We start from the raw sequence: 12,957 nt of genomic DNA, 5'->3' as shown, positions 1-12,957 counted from the left end.
AACGTCCTTTACAAAAAAAGGTTGTTGGTGATTTTGAAGTTGGAGGAGAAAATTTGATTTTGTGTAATCTACAAAAATGCTGTTGGTATGTGTGCAGGTGTGCAGTGTTTCTTTACAAACTGACATCGGCAACTACTGGCCGGGCAGGAATAATACAACGTTTTTAGTCGTTTTCGCCGATCTTTGTGAACGGGGATCTTTTCGACAATGTTGTCATCTGTATGTGACACTTTTCAAAAACACAAAGAAAAAAAGGTTTTGTTTACAGTACATTGTTGTCATATAAACGTTCCCTAAATTAAGTGTAAAACACTTCTCTACCTGGAGTTGAAAGCAGGGCTTAGAATGACGCGATTAAGCGCAGTGTGAAAAGCCCTAAAAAAGAAGAAAAGAACACATAAAAAAGCTACATAATTAAAAAACAAATAAATAAATAACAAACTTTAAAGAAAATACTGTTTTTTGTTTTGTCTTTTGCTATATAAAAAGTGTATACAGACGTGTTAACCTTGGCATTTTCTCTGCTAACTCAAGAGAAAAGAATTCATTTGTTTCTCCACTGTTTACTCTCAATCCATCATGAAACATTCGTTCATGTCTTCGGGGTGAGCTTCCACTACATGGTTATTGCACAGAGTTTTGAGACTTTTTTCGGCCGACGGCAACACAACAGTCATATTGACTTGGTTGAAGTGAGCAAATAATCACATCACAGCTTTCAGCAAGTCTCATTTCGATCTCCAAACTACGTTGGACCACACAGACGCTACACACACCTACATTTGTCATTAAATGTTGCCGTTCCATGTGACACTATCCTGCCAGCCTTCTTTCCTTCCGTGCTTCAACTTTCACCATCTCTCCATCAAGTAAGGCAAACTTTTCCCTCTCTCCTTGTCTTTCGGATGTATAAAGCTCACAGCGGCTCATCATGTAATCTCCTCATAACTACAGCATTTCCAGTGAGGTTACTTTAAAGCCTAATTAACCCCAATTAGATGTTGATAAAGACTATCAGGCTCCACAGAGATGCACCATGGTAGGTCTGCTTGGTAAGTACTGTAATCTTCATGTCATCAGCTATTATGGCACCACAGGGGTTTGTGCCCTTATCAAAATTATTTTTTCCAGTCAGTTATGAAATCAATATTTATTCCTCTGGTTGGAATGAGGTGTAAATTAAAGCAGGTTTTGATTATCATCCACAATTGTTGCCCTTTGTGTCGCACTGTGAGGTAACGAGACTCATATTTCTGTGTGAAATTGAAAATTGCTGATAGAAATTCAGCTGGACACAAAATAATTTCATCTCTATTGACCAAGTTTCCCTAGCGTTAGCTTTTGGTACCAAATAATGACATTCTAGATTTAGGTTTTATATTTTTACAACTATAAAATAATGTTGTATGGAGGTTTATTTTTTTATTTTTAAAATAAAATAACTTAGATTTAACAATTTCACGTAATGCTTATTTTTAGAGTTATGTTATGTAGAAAAGAAAGAACATTTTAAAAATGTATTTTTTGGGAACGTTCTAGGAACCAGAATACAACGTTAACTGTAATAATTGTCCAATGAATGTCAAGTTGTAGATGAATCCAAGTGCAGCTTTATTATACAGCGTGAAATCCAAACAAAAAACAAAGACTTGATTACAGACAAGAAACCACTCCCCAAACAGAGGTTAATATGTTCAGTACATGACAAAATACAAGGGCAACATGAGGGGCTAAGTATATCAAACAATAATGGTCACTTGATATTAACCAGCCAATGAGGAACAAGACACATGGCTTGGACAACCAATCAGAACATGACATAATGAACAAAAGAACCAATAGCAAGAATACAAGAGGGCAAGTGAACCACATAACTAGACAGGAACCATGACTAAACTCCAAAATAAAATTAATGAGACCAATGAACATGAAACTCAAACAAAACCCAAACCCCACGTTACACCCCCACCCCACCTTCAGATGCCCAAATCCAAACCTAACAAGTCCAGGAGGGTGGTAGAGAGAAGGCGAAACAGGGGGAGGGATGGAGTGCCAGGCCCGTGAAGGGGAAGGGGAACAGGACCTGGATCATGACATGGACTATTAAATAATGGGCAAGACCATGGGTTTTAGAGCAGTGGTGGACCTGGAGCAAGGGCAGTTCTAGACTGTGGAGCAGAGGTACACCTAGACCGTGAAGCACCAGAGGAACTGAGCCATGGAGCAAAGACAGACTGTGGATCAATGGAGGTCCTGAGCCATGGATCAGATCCAGAGGAACATGGAGGCAGAGCAGGAATCCACTGTCCACTGACAGAGCATGCAGGGACCTCTAAAATGACATCCTTGGCCGCGACTGGACAGACAGTGGTGACAGGACAACGAGTGAGTTTATTTACGTTGCCGGCAGCCATATCACCCTGGAGCCCAAGACCGGTTTCCCACTGAAGCTAAGCAGGGCTAAGACTGATCAGTACCTGGATGGGAGACCTCCTGGGAAAACTAGGTTGCTGCTGGAAGAGGTGCTAGTGAGGCCAGCAGGGGGTGATCACCCTGTGGTCTGTGTGGGTCCTAGCACCCCAGTGTAGTGATGAGGACACTATACTGTCAACAAGCACCGTCCTTCGGATGAGACGTTTAACTGAGGTCCTGACTCTCTGTGGTCATTAAAAATCCCAGGATGTCTTTCGAAAAGAGTAGAGGTGTGACCTCGGCATCCTGGCTAAATTCGCCCATTGGGCTCTGACCATCATGGCCTCCTAAAAATCCCCATATCTGCTGATTGGCTTCATCACTCTGTCTCCTCTCCACCAGTAAGCTGGTGTGTGGTGGGCGTTCTGGTGCACTATGGCTGCCGTCGCATCATCCAGGTGGATGCTGCACACTGGTGGTGGATGAGGAGATACCCCTTGACTATGTAAAGTGCTTTGAGTGCCTAGAAAGCGCTATATAAATGTAATGAATTAAATAAATAGATAAATTAATTATGAGAGGGATCCACCACCTCGGGAGGTTCTGCAGCAGAAGCCGCCACTTCTGGGACAGATTATTGGATAAAAGAGGCCTCTGGGGCAGACTCATGGACAAGAGAGACCTCTGAGACAGAATCATGGACACGAGAGGTCTCTAGGGCAGACTTGTGGACAGGAGAGACCTCTGAGACAGAATCATGGGACCTCTGAGACAAAATCATGGGCACGAGAGATCTCTAGGGAACATTTGTGGACAGGAGAGACCTCTGAGACAGAATCATGGGACCTCTGAGACAGAATCATGGGCACGAGAGGCCTCTAGGGCAGACTTGTGGACAGGAGAGACCTCTGAGACAGAATCATGGGACCTCTGAGACAAAATCATGGGCACGAGAGATCTCTAGGGAACATTTGTGGATAGGAGAGACCTCTGAGACAGAATCATGGGACCTCTGAGACAGAATCATGGGCACGAGAGGCCTCTAGGGCAGACTTGTGGACAGGAGAGACCTCTGAGACAGAATCATGGACACGAGAGGTCTCTAGGGCAGACTTGTGGACAGGAGAGACCTCTGAGACAGAATCATGGGACCTCTGAGACAGTATCATGGGCACGAGAGGTCTCTAGGGCAGACTTGTGGACAGGAGAGACCTCTGAGACAGAATCATGGGCACGAGAGGTCTCTAGGGCAGACTTGTGGACAGGAGAGACCTCTGAGACAGAATCATGGGACCTCTGAGACAGTATCATGGGCACGAGAGGTCTCTAGGGCAGACTTGTGGACAGGAGAAACCTCTGAGACAGAATCATGGGACCTCTGAGACAGAATTATGGGCACGAGAGGTCTCTAGGGCAGATTTGTGGACAGGAGAGACCTCTGAGACAGAATCATGGGACCTCTGAAACAGAATTATGGGCACGAGAGGTCTCTATGGCAGACTTGTGGACAGGAGAGACCTCTGAGACAGAATCATGGGACCTCTGAGACAGAATTATGGGCACGAGAGGTCTCTAGGGCAGATTTGTGGACAGGAGAGACCTCTGAGACAGAATCATGGGACCTCTGAGACAGAATTATGGGCACGAGAGGTCTCTATGGCAGACTTGTGGACAGGAGAGACCTCTGAGACAGAATCATGGGACCTTTGAGACAGAATCATGGGCACGAGAGGTCTCTATGGCAGACTTGTGGACAGGAGAGACCTCTGAGACAGAATCATGGGACCTCTTAGACAGAATCATGGGCACGAGAGGTCTCTATGGCAGACTTGTGGACAGGAGAGACCTCTGAGACAGAATCATGGGACCTCTGAGACAGAATTATGGGCACGAGAGGTCTCTAGGGCAGATTTGTGGACAGGAGAGACCTCTGAGACAGAATCATGGGACCTCTGAGACAGAATTATGGGCATGAGAGGTCTCTAGGGCAGATTTGTGGACAGCAGAGACCTCTGAGACAGAATCATAGGTACGAGAGGTCTCTATGGCAGACTTGTGGACAGGAGAGACCTCTGAGACAGAATCATGGGACCTCTGAGACAGAATTATGGGCACGAGAGGTCTCTAGGGCAGATTTGTGGACAGGAGAGACCTCTGAGACAGATTCATGGGACCTCTGAGACAGAATCATGGGTACGAGAGGTCTCTATGGCAGACTTGTGGACAGGAGAGACCTCTGAGACAGAATCATGGGCAAGAGAGGTCTCTATGGCAGACTTGTGGACAGGAGAGGCCTATGGAGTGCAGTGTGCAGCCCACACATTCAAAATGGTAACTGCCACCACGGACAGCGCAGCAGACAGTGGGATGCCCACCTCGCTTGAGAGCCTAGAGACAACTGGGATGCCAGCTGCTCGCACTGACATCAGTGGTGTGTCAATCACACTGGCAATCAGTCTCATCAGTCCTGGCCCAAGCTCCGAATCCACGGGTACTATAGCCTCTCTCCCAAAAAAATTCTTAGGGGAAACTTGCATAGCATCCATGGCATGACAAGGCTCTGGTAGAAAATTGTCAGAAAAAGATAAAATATCCAGTGAGCCGCAGTTGTAGGGACAAAAATGCCTTGTTGATGTCAGAGGTCAGATGAGAATGGGCAGACTGATTAGAGATGATAGAAAGGCAACAGTAACTCAAATAACCACTTGTCGAACCCTGAAGCAGATGGGCTACAGCAGCAGAAGACCACACCGGGTGAAAAACGTTGCCTGATCTGATGAGTCACGATTTCTGCTTTGAAATTCAGATGGTAGGGTCAGAATTTGCCATTTAGCATGGATTTATCCTCACTTCTCTCAATGGTTCAGGCTGCTGGTTGTGTAATGGTGTGGGGGATATTTTTTGGCACACTTTGGGCCCCTTGGTACCAATTGAGCATCAACTAAATGCTTCAGCCTACCTGAGTATTGTTGCTGACCATGTCCATCCCTTTATAATTACAGTGTACCCATCTTCTGATGGCTACTTCAAGCAGGATAAGCAGCACTATGTCACAAAGCTCAAATCATCTCAGACTGGATTCTTGAACATGAAAATGATTTCCCTTTACTCAAATGGCCTCCACAGTCACCAGATCTCAATCCAATAGAGCAGCTTTGGGATGTGGTGGAACGGGAGATTCACATCATGGATGAGCAGGCGAATCTGTAGCAACTGCTTGATGCTGTGATGTCAGTACGAACCAAAATCTCTTAGGAATGTTTCCAACACCTTGTTGAATCTATGCCACAAAGAATTAAGGCAGTTCTGAAGGCAAAAGGGGGTCCAACCCCGTACTAGCAAGGTATACCTAATAAAGTGGCCAGTGAGTATATATGTCAAGGGTAGTTGCAGGGAAGACGAAGAGTAGCGTTCCAACATGAAGTTTATTGAGAACTATTCTAACAGAAGTTATACTGGCAGGGCAAAACACACCAAACATAATGGTGACTGGACAATCAGTGACTGAGAAGCAACAACTTAAATATACAGTGTAATAATGAGGTGAAAATGAACAGGTGTGTTGGTTAGATGATGAGTGATGAGTGTCCATGATGGCCGATGTAACTAAGACAAAGAAAAAAATGTGACTAAACTGAATGTTCATGAAAGCAAACTAATACTTGTGTTGTTATTGTTAGAAAAAATTTAAAGCTATTAATATAGTTTTCAGTAACTGAAATAAAGCGAGAATAAAAGTAATTATAAATATTACATGAAAAACTTTTAGACAATACAAAAATGTTAATGTAACAAAGTTTGTAATATGGGTAAAAGGAGGCGGGAACTGGTGAACATTTAAATAAAACTTTAATAACAAAATAAACACAAAACAGCTCAACAGCCCCTCACGGACAACTGTCACACACAAACAGAACCATAATTACAAAATAAAATCCAGGCCTGGTCCTTTCTCATCCAACACTGTTCAAACTCCTCCTTTTATCCTTCCGGAGCTCCTCCATGGGACTCGAGACCGGTGAGTGGCACAGGTGTTGCCTATTAACATTAACTCCACTGGCCTCGCTCCATTCCGACGGGTCTCGGCCACGCCCCTCTCGTCACAGTAAACATTACAAATATGAGAAATGTTGCAATAAGTAGTACAAAAAAATGACAACAAATTACAAAAAAACATATTTCAAACTGAATTCAACACAACAAAATGAACACAACTAAAATGAACATTGAAAATATGAAAATTAAATGAATTAAAAACGTTTTTTTTATGGTATAATATATTATGTTATTGGTACAAATGTACTTTCGGCAAAAAAAAAAAAAAAATTCAAACTGAGTGCAACACAAGCTCAAAAACGGGTTGATCCATCACATAAACACAGTGATCGGCTGGGATTCACCCCTCTTAGGGACACAATTTAATGTACAGTAGAAAGCGAGACCTGGCGACCCCATGGTTAAGAGAGGAATCAGGGTTAATTGAGGTGGTTGGAGTGATAGTGTTTTTCCCTGAGGGGTCAGATGGTAAAACCACACCAGCACTCTGTCTCTGTCACTGACACATGTGGGTGGTAAAGGTCAGGTTTGGCCAGTTTGTCTCTCTGTCTGGCCTTTCCTCTTACTTTCTTTCACCTTTGTCATCCCTCTGATCGTCCTCCTTCTCCCCTGTGACCTTCTCTCCATCCCACCATCCTTTTCATTCAAACTCCATTTCACAGATGACAGACGCCTGTGTGCGGCGGGAGGCTGGACCCACTATTTTAAATCTAATCAGATTTTATGACTCTCGGGGGGAAATGTAAGTGACCCCCTGCCAACGTGACATTCTCTCTGCTGTCAGTGGGTATTGGATCTTTTTATGGACACTAGTAGTGTAGCTGTGTGTGTAGTTGATCAGTTTAAAGTACTGTTATAGTGGTGCATCAGTGGTATTAGATGGTAATACCACTGTATTGATACTGTATATGTTGTGGTACTAAAAAAACCATGGTATGGTATTACATGATATTGTAAAGTTTCTTTAATAATAATAATAAAATCAGGTTGTATCAAGGTACTCTGTAAGTGTATTCTATTGCCATAGACATACTAAAACCAGTTGTATTACTGTGGTACACATCCATAGAAACATGGTATAATTGTGATATATATACAAAAATATAGTATTAACATGGTGCCATTTCCAGGATTTATGATACTTTTAATATAGTACGAAAAAAACAAACAAACAGGTATTAATGTCGAAAAAATTATGTTACTATGCGCATATGCAAAAAACATGGTATAACCATGCTAAATGTTCCCCAAACCCCCCAAACAAAACAAAAACATGGCATTACTTTGATACATGTGTCGAAATGGTATTACCATGGTAATATCATAGTACCATTTCCAGAAACCAAAGTTTTACTATGGTACATGTCCAAAAATTATATCATTATGTTGCATTCATCGTTGTATTACTAGGGTAAATATCCAAACACAACATGGTTTTACCTGGTAAAAAAAAAAAAAAAAGATATTACTAGTGTGCATATGCAAACAATATGGTATTGCCATGGTACTTATCCAAAACAGCATAGTATTACCATGGTAAATGTTAAAAATGAAAAATGAAAAGCAACAACAAAAAAACATGCCATTACTTTGATACTTGTGCAAAAAATACATTATTGCAAATTATATTTCAAAAATGATATTACCATTGTGCACATGCGCAAAACACGGTATTATTACGGTAAAAACAACAACATGGTATTTGGTGCATATTGTAAAATGCCATGGTAACATTTGCAAAAGCATCATAATTTTACCACGGTACATACAAACACATGGTACCATGCTTTTTATATACAATACTAGTACCATCGTATTTTTGTATATGTCTATGTCTACATACATTTACATATGTCTATTTTGTATATCATGTATTTGCAACAAAAATGTCCATACTGTGGTATATATCAAAGTACTATATTCATTGTTTTAATATATTTCTCAAAACCTTAATGAATAATCCTTTTTTCGGTAATATGATGTTACTAAAAAATTCTTAGTACCATGGTATTACAATCTGATTCCACTCCATTTGATGGTACCACCACAGTACTGTGTGCTGTGTCCACAGCCTGCTGTGTTTTTTTGTGCAGTGTTTTAGTCAGTGTGTGTGTGGTGTGTGAAGAGCCGAGAGCTTATGATGGGTCACAGACAGCCCAGCGAGAGTCTGTCCAAACCACTGCTCTCAGTCCATCTCTGTGTGAGTCTGAAGCAGCAGTAATCACTCGTGCTCTGTGGTCTGACCGCCCCGTACTTACAGCGGCTGTCGTCGGCCTTCCCCTTATCATCCATTTTCTCTCCTCTTTCATCGACCTCCATAGGAATCCCTCACTTCACGTAAAATAAAAAACTAAGTCATAACCCAAACCAAAACTCATACCTGAGTCGTACCTGCATGTGCTTTGTGTTACGACAATTATGACATTACAATTCCGACATTGTGAAAAATATTTTACATAATATAAATACCATTTTTATATATTAAAATTTATAAATGTATGCATTAGTTGATAATGTGAACACTAACACTAACACTAAGTATTAAAATTAAATTATGTGTTGAGGAGAAATGTATTGAAACTGCATAGCCAAAAAATAAAATAAAAAACACCTTAGCAACCATATAGCAAACCAATTTTGCATGTTACATTACTCACATTTTCTTTAGAAAAGTGTGTGCTGCTGTGTGTGTGTTTTTTATGTAAAATGTAAGTTGCTAACAAGCTACTATTGCTACTTGCTGACAAACTAGCCTGCAAAGTTTGTATGATTTGTCAAGCATGTAAAAGTTTTTCTTTTAACAAAACCTTCATGTTTCCCTTAGTTTATCTCAGACCTTAGTAGACACATAAAACCAGCATTTAAAAAATCTCATAGTAAAATCCTGAGGGAAACCATGGCTAGGAAATGTTAATTCTCTTTTTAGGACTATAGCTACAAACTGAACGGCTCTACTCTGATAAGCCTTTGTAGTTTCAGCAGCAAGATAAGCGATTAGAGCATTTAAACTTCCTTTTAACTTTCTTTTGATCCAGAAAATCTGATGTTCAAATGCACCCAGAGATGATTAAGAATAATCATTCCCAATTCAGAGATGAACAGCATGTGAAGTGTTACAAGAAAAGCCTTCAATTTGGTCACAGCTTGAACTGTTAGACACGAAAATGTCTTCTTGAAGGCTTACACTGGGCTTTATCACTTGCATACTGCACAGGACTGAATCCAAGAGCAATTAATGTGTTTTCAGGTTGTTTTCCTCAGTGTAGTACACAATCTGCAATTATTCAGACACAGCAAAGCTAATTATCTGAACCACCCCCAAATTTTCAGTTTGACTGCAAACAATGCTAGTGTCTTAACGTTAGCACATCAAGACGATGGCTGCATCTGAGCATCTTCCCTTTCCTACTATATAGTAGGCCAAAAACAGTATGTGAAAGAGTACCATGTACAGTATTAATCTGTAAGTTGAAAGACCTGCTATCCCATGAGGCCACGGGAGAAGATCTGTGAATGGCAGTAGAACTATGCAACTGATGCTGGTAGGTCACATGCCAATGACAACATGGCAAATCTACTCTAGTACATCTGAATAACTGGCATACTACTCACTTTTAGAATATATAGAATGTACTTTTTTAATGTTGGTGAAGTACTTCAAACAGAAGTACCTACTCAGAGAGAACGTGATTTTAGATCCAGTTACTTGCATTAGTCACACTGCTATGAACATGAATGATAGCTCAAATTGTGCAGCTTGTTGAACAGGTTTCCCTACTGAAAAAAACAGCATATGCTGGTTAGGTATGTTTTGATGCTGAAAAGCTGATTTATGCTGGTCCTTTGCTTGTTCATGCTGGTCGTTTACTGGTTTATGCTGGTCCTTTGCCAACACATGACCAGCAAAAGGACCAGCATAAACCAGCAAATGACCAGCATAAACCAGCAAAAGGACCAGCATAAACCAGCAAATGACCAGCATAGACCAGCAAAAGGACCAGCATAAACCAGCAAAGGACCAGCATAAACCAGCAAAAGGACCAGCATAAACCAGAAAAGGACCAGCATAAACCAGCAAAAGGACCAGCACATGACCAGCATAAACCAGCAAAAGGACCAGCATAAACCAGCACGTGACCAGCATAAACCAGCAAAAGGACCAGCATAAACCAGCAAAAGGGCCAGCACATGACCAGCATAAACCAGCAAAAGGACCAGCATAAACCAGCACGTGACCAGCATAAACCAGCAAAAGGACCAGCATAAACCAGAAAAGGACCAGCATAAACCAGCAAAAGGGCCAGCACATGACCAGCATAAACCAGCAAAAGGACCAGCATAAATCAGAAAAGGACCAGCATAAACCAGCAAAAGGACCAGCAAAAGGGCCAGCACATGACCAGCATAAACCAGCAAAAGGACCAGCATAAACCAGCAAAAGGACCAGCAAAAGGGCCAGCACATGACCAGCATAAACCAGCAAAAGGACCAGCATAAAGCAGCAAAGGACCAACATAAACCAGCACATGACCAGCATAAACCACCAAAAGGACCAGCATAAAGCAGCAAAGGACCAACATAAACCAGCACATGACCAGCATAAACCACCAAAAGGACCAGCATAAACCAGAAAAGGACCAGCAAAGGACCATCATAAACCAGCAAAAGAACACCATAAACCAGCACATGACCAGCATAAACCAGCAAAGGACCAGCATAAACCAGCAAAAGGACCAGCATAAACCAGCAAAGGACCAGCAAAAGGACCAGCATAAACCAGCAAAAGGAACAGCATAAACCAGCAAAAGACCAGCATAAACCAGCAAAGGACTAGCATAATCCAGCATCCCAGCGTCAATACATACCTAACCAGCATATACTGTTTTTTCAACAGGGTTGTTATCATTTTCTAATTTGTATCAAATTTTTCAGTAAAAAAAAAAGCGAGTGTCATAGTGAACACTAAAAACACTACCAATCAGAACTGCAAAAAAAAAAAAAAAACCACTAGCAAAAATGTCAGCATTGTTAGCATGGGCAAACACACATTTTCTTTCTTTCAGAAAATGTATAAATCTAGTTTCTTGATATACTTCAAATGTTCAGCATGAATAAAGTCCAAAACTATCCACAATGCTTTGTTTTAAACTAACAAAAAGTATAAGGTTACTACCATGTTATTTTTGACATGATAAAATGCTAATATCACGATTATTGTACATGTACCGTGGCAATACCATGGTATTATTGGAAGTATCTTGGAAATACCAAGTAAATAACATGTTACACGACTCAAATGTTACTTATTCATTACCAATATGTCGTTGTATTACCACCTTCTACCATGGTACCATTACTTTACTTTTCTCTAATCAAAAAGTAAAGGTACATATTCTGGGTTTTTTAAGTGAGGTTTTCATACACAAACTTGATGTGTGAAATCCAAGAACCAAAAGTAATATACAATGACCTTTATATGCCCAGTAGGTGGCGGCATGCTGTTGTATTTACACTTGTCCATGTAAAGACAATGAATGTATGTTTGTGTTTTCAGCAATGTATATTCAAGCTGGTGTGTGTGTGTGTGTGATGCTATATGTTGCTGCAAGGCACAATAAAGCTGCAACGAAGCCGGGCAATGTTTTGGTAGTCTGTATGATCAATCATTCTACCAGGGCATGCGGTTGAAACATATCATGTGTCACATTTGTGCACATTTGGCCTGTCCATTCAGCCTTTGCCTCTACAAACACACTGTCACACACAAATTCAGTTAAACCTGACCCAACAATGGATAATAAACAAACCTGCGGCTAAATTGACATGCCACATAAATCAGTTTCTGTTCACTAATCTAATAACATGACATGAAAAGGAACAAGCTCTGAAGCTCCAGCTGTGGTTGAGTTCCTTCAGAAATACTGAAACATGAGCCGACGCTCTTTACAATATGGGAAATGCCAACAAAATATAATAATCCTTTGCAAGCAAGCCACTGCCTAAAATATTAAGGCTACTAAATATGCCAAAGAACTATTTATACAGTGTGTTGTGTGTAAATGATTGGGTTTTATTTGTCATTGTATTAAAGCTACAACAAAATAAATTAAAATGTTATCTGGAAAATGTTTACTTTGTGTTAGGATTCAGCATTACAACATTTATGTAAAATTTACCATTATTTATGAATTTAAATAACTTTGTATACATAAAAAAATAAAGAATATTTATCTACATTAGATAAGTATAAGAAAGGTGCATTAAAAATGAAATGTATATGTAAATTAATAATATAAAATAATAATAATATTGATAACAATTACATTTAACTATAATAACAAATATAAAATAATAATAAAAATAAATACAAATATATATACACACAAATGAAATTACTTAAATTAATTAATAATATAAAATAATAATAATAATAATGATAACTATTATATTTAACAATTATAAGAAATTTATTAAACAAGCTAATGATAA

The sequence above is a fragment of the Carassius carassius genome, chromosome 50 (assembly GCF_963082965.1).
Source record: "Carassius carassius chromosome 50, fCarCar2.1, whole genome shotgun sequence".
Classification (NCBI taxonomy): Eukaryota; Metazoa; Chordata; class Actinopteri; order Cypriniformes; family Cyprinidae; genus Carassius; species Carassius carassius.
This window is presented reverse-complemented; position numbering follows the sequence as displayed.